This window comes from Aptenodytes patagonicus, chromosome 24 (assembly GCF_965638725.1).
Source record: "Aptenodytes patagonicus chromosome 24, bAptPat1.pri.cur, whole genome shotgun sequence".
Lineage (NCBI taxonomy): Eukaryota > Metazoa > Chordata > Aves > Sphenisciformes > Spheniscidae > Aptenodytes > Aptenodytes patagonicus.
In genome coordinates, this window is record NC_134972.1 from 6,389,122 (window position 1) to 6,395,121 (window position 6,000).

Sequence of the window (6,000 nt, forward strand, 5' to 3'; positions counted from 1 at the left end):
CTCTAAAATTTCTCTTTATATCTATCCAGTCCTATCTAGCTGAAGTAGTTCTGGTATGGCTATGCCTTGTGGAAGGTGGACCTCAATAGATGCATCTAGTACTTAGCATACAGTTGTGGTTTATTGTTTATTGAATAGTATTGTGGGTAAATTTTTTTTGTTGGCAATGAAGACAAGCCATTCTGGACCTGTGTGCAGGCAGTTGTTTGAGGAAAACGGGCAGGAGCTGGACAAACATTTTTATCACAGAAAAATTCCCAAAACATAAGAAATTCCCAGGATGACTTGGATATCACTTTTGAAGTGACACGTGTAACATTGCTGCTGACAGAAAAATGACTGTGTCAGCTTCTTCTAAGCATCTTTAAGCTCCATGTTAGTCATTATATAAATGAAGGGGTTCACTAATGGACGCAGCACCGAGTACACAGCAGCCATCACTAGACCCAAGGATGAGGACGAGATGGATGAGGGCTTCAGATAGGCAAACATGGAAGTGCTGATAAACGTTAAGATCACGGCGAGGTGAGTGAAGCATATGGAAAAGCCTTTTTGCCATCCTTGCTCAGAGGGGATCCGCAGCCCTGAAGATCTGCACATTGGACAGCACTATGAAAATAAAACATCCCAAAGCTAAAACAACACTAACCATAAGGACCCCAGCTTTCCTAAGGTGGGATTGTGAGCAGGAGAGCTTGAGAAGTTGGGGTTTTCACAGAAGTCTTTTATGGCATTGGCTTGGAAGAGTGGTAGTGAAAATATACCGGCAGTGTGTGGGACAGCATTGAGAAACCCACTGCCCTGGCAGCTATTGCTATGTTGACACAAGCAAGAGCTCCTCAGGAGGGTCCTGTAGTGCAGGATTTTGCAGATGGCAACACAGCAGTCATAGGCCATGATGGTCAGAAGAGAAAACCCTGTCCCAACAAAGAATGCAGAGAGACCTATTTGGCCAGTATATCCTGGATAGGAAACGTACTTGGTGTCCCAGAGGAAATTGGCCAAGGATTTGGGGCCAGTGGTGGAAATGGAGCTCAGATCGTGGACGAGGATTTTGAGGACGAAGTACATTGGGGTGGGAATTGGTTGTTGCAGGCTACCTGTGGTGATGATGCGACCGTTGCCCAGGACAGGAGCCATGTAGATGCCTGGAAGAGCCAGGACTGCAAGAGCTGTAGCTTCTGTGTGTCTGTGAATGCGAGGAGGAGAAAATATGTGATGGAGCTGCTGTTAGACATTTTGTTCCTCTAGGAAAGTAAATTTTCCAAGGAGGAAAAGACAGTGAGAAGCTAAGGGATTCTTCTGTGAACCATTTCTCGTAGACCCTCCCCCTGCAACACGCACTCACCTTTCTTTCTCTAGGAGACCTTCCTTCAGCGTTGTGGTTCGAGCTCTGTTTGGTGCTTGCTCAACGTGCCAAGAGGAGCATGGCCGCTGGCTGTCAAAGTCAGCCCTGCTCTGCCGCAGTGGATTCACGTGAAGAGTGGGTGCAAGGGCGCAGTGCTGTTGTTCAACTTACTTTGACAGATGAAACCTCTCCTACCACAGATCCTTCTCAGTGTCAGCACTCTCAGTGCTGAGGAATGGGGATGGCAAAGCCAGTTTGAGAACTTTTTGTATTTTTGGGATGTGTTTTGTGTTTGTTTTTTTTTAAGCGCTCACCTCCCGTCTCCCATGCAGAGTGCTCTTGGATGTCACAAATCCTCAGCATTTCTGCTGCACTCAGTGAGAACAGAGCAAACCCTGTGAGGCAAGGGGATTGCCTGTGGCTTAGAACAAAGTGAAGGGAGCAGGTCTGTCCATCTGTCATTTTCCCAGCTGCCCCAGGCTTGCACCTTTCTGAGATGGACAGTTATTGCACTCCCACATTATCTTGAAAAGCAACCAAACACTGCTGACAGTGGTGGGATTCCCTGCAGACCGCTAAATGTCTCACCACAGCTCAAGGTCTCAGCACCCCCTTTCTAGCCAAAGACACATGTGGCTCATTTCTTCAACCCTCAGCATTCCCTTGGCTAGGCAAAACATCTCTGCGGTTCTCCATTGGGGCTTTCAGATAACACAGTGTTCCTGTGAGAAAGATTTGCGTCCTTGTGGGCAGCTCAAAGCTTGGAAGGACACCTGAAGGAGATGATAGCCGAGTTTCCTAATGATATCTGATTAAAGGAAAACTATCCGATTCCCTGGAAGCAAAAACTTTATTGCCCACCACCATGCAGGGTAGAGGAAAATTGGAATGCCTTAGTCACAGGGACGCACGTGCATGGGAGGACCTATCAGAGCAGTGTGTGACAGTGCAGCTGAAACTCCCATCCCCAGGGAGCCTGACTGAGAGAACAAGGTAACAACATCAATAACACAGAGAAGTGGAGAAACAAGGAAAAATAGTTATGTTCCAGCTGATAGACGCAAGCAGTGAGACAGCCGAGAACTCAGGAGAGCGTTATCCTTATCCAGCTGTGCACGCCCCCTCCCAGACATCAACATTGGCTATTGCGTTCAGCCCCTGTGCTCTGCAGAGGTAACTGGGCAGGTGGCTCGAGAGCTTCATAGTAATTCTTCCCTTAACCTTCTCCTTGAAACATCTAGAAAATAGCCTAGGACAATATAGCTCTGTGAATAGCCTTGAGCCACATAGCAACCACTTGATAGCAAAAGGATCCTCTTCTGCCCTTCCACTCGGAACTTCTCCCCACAGCACTGTGGGGAGCTCCCCAGGCAGGCTGAGTGCTGACTCTAGCAGGAGGCAGAGTCCCTGCCTCAGCACACAGCCCCCGCCAGGGTGTAGGGCCTGCTCTGAATGACGTCCATTGGCACCCCTGGGGGTGAAACCAGCTTCATACTTTGCAGCCATCCCTGGAAGAAGGCACCCATCAGGCCCTGTTCCACTGATGGTGCAGTAGGAATTCCTTGCTTTGCAGCATATCCTTGTTTTCTAAAATAGAGAAACTGTGAGATTCCTCATGATAGATCCCATATGCTGTGAGATGTGCCAGCTTTAGGAGATCTTTCCACAAGCTGCAGATACTTTGCCCTGCAGCCAGAGATGTACTGTATTAAAGGCTGAGAATATTTCTCCACCAGTAAGCTCTCAAATTTCCTCCCACCGCAGACTGCCTTTTACCTCTCTCTGCGTCACTCCTCTCCCCTCAGTGCCTGCAGGCAGTGCCCTCACCTCTGCAGTGCTTTGCAGAGGAGCTGCTCCTGGGCAGCTCTTTGCCTGCTTGCCACAAACTCTGTCCATCCCAGGAGCCCAGCACATCTCAGCAGCAGAGGACCGGCCCAGGGCAGCACTTTCTCTCCCTGGTCTGGGTTTTCATGAGGTGTCCCTGGGACTCCAGGCAAACTTGCTGTGAAACAGGCTGAAGAAATCACTGCTGTTCCTTCCCTCAGCTGGGGAGAGATGCTTATTTCCAGCTGTATTATTTCTCTTACCAGAGATAGAGTTAGGTCCTACAATCAATTTTTCTTTTTTCATCATGAGACAGGACACCCAGCCAGTGCCAGGAGTGATCTCCTTTACGCCTGCTAAGGGAAGGAATTAAGCAGAGTCAGTGGAGCCATCTCAGCCTTTTTCCATATTTCTGAGGCTAGAAGGGGTGTCCTCTCCCTCCCATGCAGAATACAACACACGGGGAGGGGCTGTTCCTCTTGCATCAGTTCATACATGCCTAAAATAGGAACATGCGTGTGAGCTGCTTTTCTCAGCGCCCTTCCTAATTCATGTTAATTAAGGGAGTTTTTCAGGTGTCACCAGTTTGTTCAAGATATGTGCGAGCTCTAAAGGAGCAATGGGAGCATCATCCTGGAGCCTGGTGGGTTGGGAAAGTGGAAATGATAGCAGATGTTTACATTTCAGAGAAATGAAACCTTCCCTATTCTTTATGTCCACAGTGGGCTACAGAGGTAGTCAGCTGACAAAATAGAGCTAAGTCCCTCTCGGTCTCTTCTCCATCAGCTGTATTCTTTTTTGTCCATTGAATGTAATGGCAGTTGTCTCATGGACATCTCCCATTGCTTAACCTAATTCAGGGCAGCTACTCAGTGGCCAAAAAAACAGGCCTGTAGTGCTATGCAAGATGCCAGGGCTTCTCAACACAACTACATGTGGCTGACAGGGACAGCACATGACCTACAGGAAAGCCATTTCCATTGAGAGCGGATATGTGACATATGCTCCAGACAAGAGTTGCATATAGATTCAGTTCATTTGTGCAAGTCCAGGTGGCATTACAGGCAGGTTCAGTTTCTGTAATCAGTGACTGAATTCCACTATTGCAATAAGGTAAGTCTGTCCCATCTCCATCCAGCTGATGCACAGCAGCTCATGAAAAGGAAGCCCTTCACACTGGGAATTCAAATCATTTGGCTACTCGCAAACTTTCTTCTTTCAATAATCTTGAAAGTAGTCTTTGCTGTGCCACTTCTACTCACCAGAGACCTTTCTTCCAGTGTTAGAGAGAGGTAGCTTCCTCTCTGAGCAGTGGAGAGGTCAGCTGCTGTTATGAGCAATGATGGCACCAGCACCTGTCTCTGTCGCTGTTGCAGAGCCCAGAGATGAGGGAAATTCGTCATGTCAAACAGAGAAACTGCAGGTCCTCGCACCCTTCCTGACTATGTCATTGCATTTCCAACATGAGCTCGTCTGCTTCTCCAGGCCCATGCCAGCTGAGCTGGCAGCTCCTCTGCTCAGGAGTGTTTCAGGACTCACTCTGTCCAAGAGTGTACTCCATGCTTGCTCCTTCTGCTCTGGGAAAAGGGTGTCCTCCTGTGGTGTGTCGGAACAGCCAAAAGGTGACCTGGCTGTAATGGGGAAAACATCTGCCAGCCTGGGAATCTGGAGCATCCTTGGCAAGTGCAGGTGGGAGCCTGGGATGCCCGTGAATAGCACAAAACAAAGAAATGCTCTAACCTGCAGAATGAAGAAACTGCACTAATAAGTAAGTAATTGATCATATATATAGAGAGAGACACACACACTTGGGTTTTCGGTAGTAATTTTGTAGTAACTTGTAATGTACAGTTGCTTTACTAATCATAAATATGCTTACCTTACTAATAGTAATTTCTAGTAATCTGTAATAAAGAAATTTGTGGAAACAAAGCCTCCATCTCCCCCAGAACAGAGGCAGAACTCTAATATTGGTAAAATCACTGCCCTTCACAAGGTTAGAGTGCTTCCTTGACTCCACAGCCATAGATCACATTACTTCCTCATTTGCCACAACATGCAAAACATGCAAAACAATGCACGCAGCGTGGGTGGCAAACAGGAGGAGCTGGAAGCCATTGTGCAGCAGGATAGCTATGACTTAGTTGCCATTACAGAAACATGGTGGGGTGACTCTCATGATTGGAGTGCTGCAATGGATGGCTATAAACTCTTCAGAAGGGACAGGTGAGGAATGAGAGGTGGTGGGGTGGCTCTGTATGTTAGGGAGTGTTTTGATCGTCTAGAGCTCAATGATTGTGATGATAATAAGGTCGAGTGTTTATGAGGGGAAGGCTTGTTGGCCTCCCTTGCTGGGAGTCTGTTATAGACCACCCAATCAGGATGAAGAGGCAGATGAAGCATTCTACAAGCAGCTGGCAGAAGTCTCACAATCGCTAACCCTTGTTCTTGTGGGGGACTTCAACTTCCTGAACGTCTGCTGGAAATACAAAATGGCAGAGAGGAAGCAGTCTAGGAGGTTCCTGGAGTGGGTGGAAGATAACTTCCTGACACAGCTGGTAAGTGAGCCTACCAGGGGAGGTGCCTCGCTCGACCTGCTGTTTACTAACAGAGAAGGACTGGTGGGACATGTAGTGGTTGGAGGCCGTCTTGGGCTTAGTGACCATGAAATGATAGAATTCTCCATTCTTGGTGAAGTAAGGAGGGGGGGCAGCAAAACCGCAACCATGGATTTCCAGAGGGCGGGCTTTGGCCTGTTCAGGACACTGGTTGAGAGAGTCCCTTGGGAGACAGTCCTGAAGGGCAAAGGAGTCCAGGAAGGCTGGACA

The 6,000-nt window shown here is 48.1% G+C and overlaps 1 pseudogene; it reads right to left on the reverse strand.

The window, feature by feature from the left end:
* Nucleotides 1-243: 243 nt before the first annotated feature.
* Nucleotides 244-1,238, reverse strand: LOC143170442 (olfactory receptor 14A16-like; annotated as a pseudogene).
* Between the last annotated feature and the right edge of the window lie 4,762 nt (nt 1,239-6,000).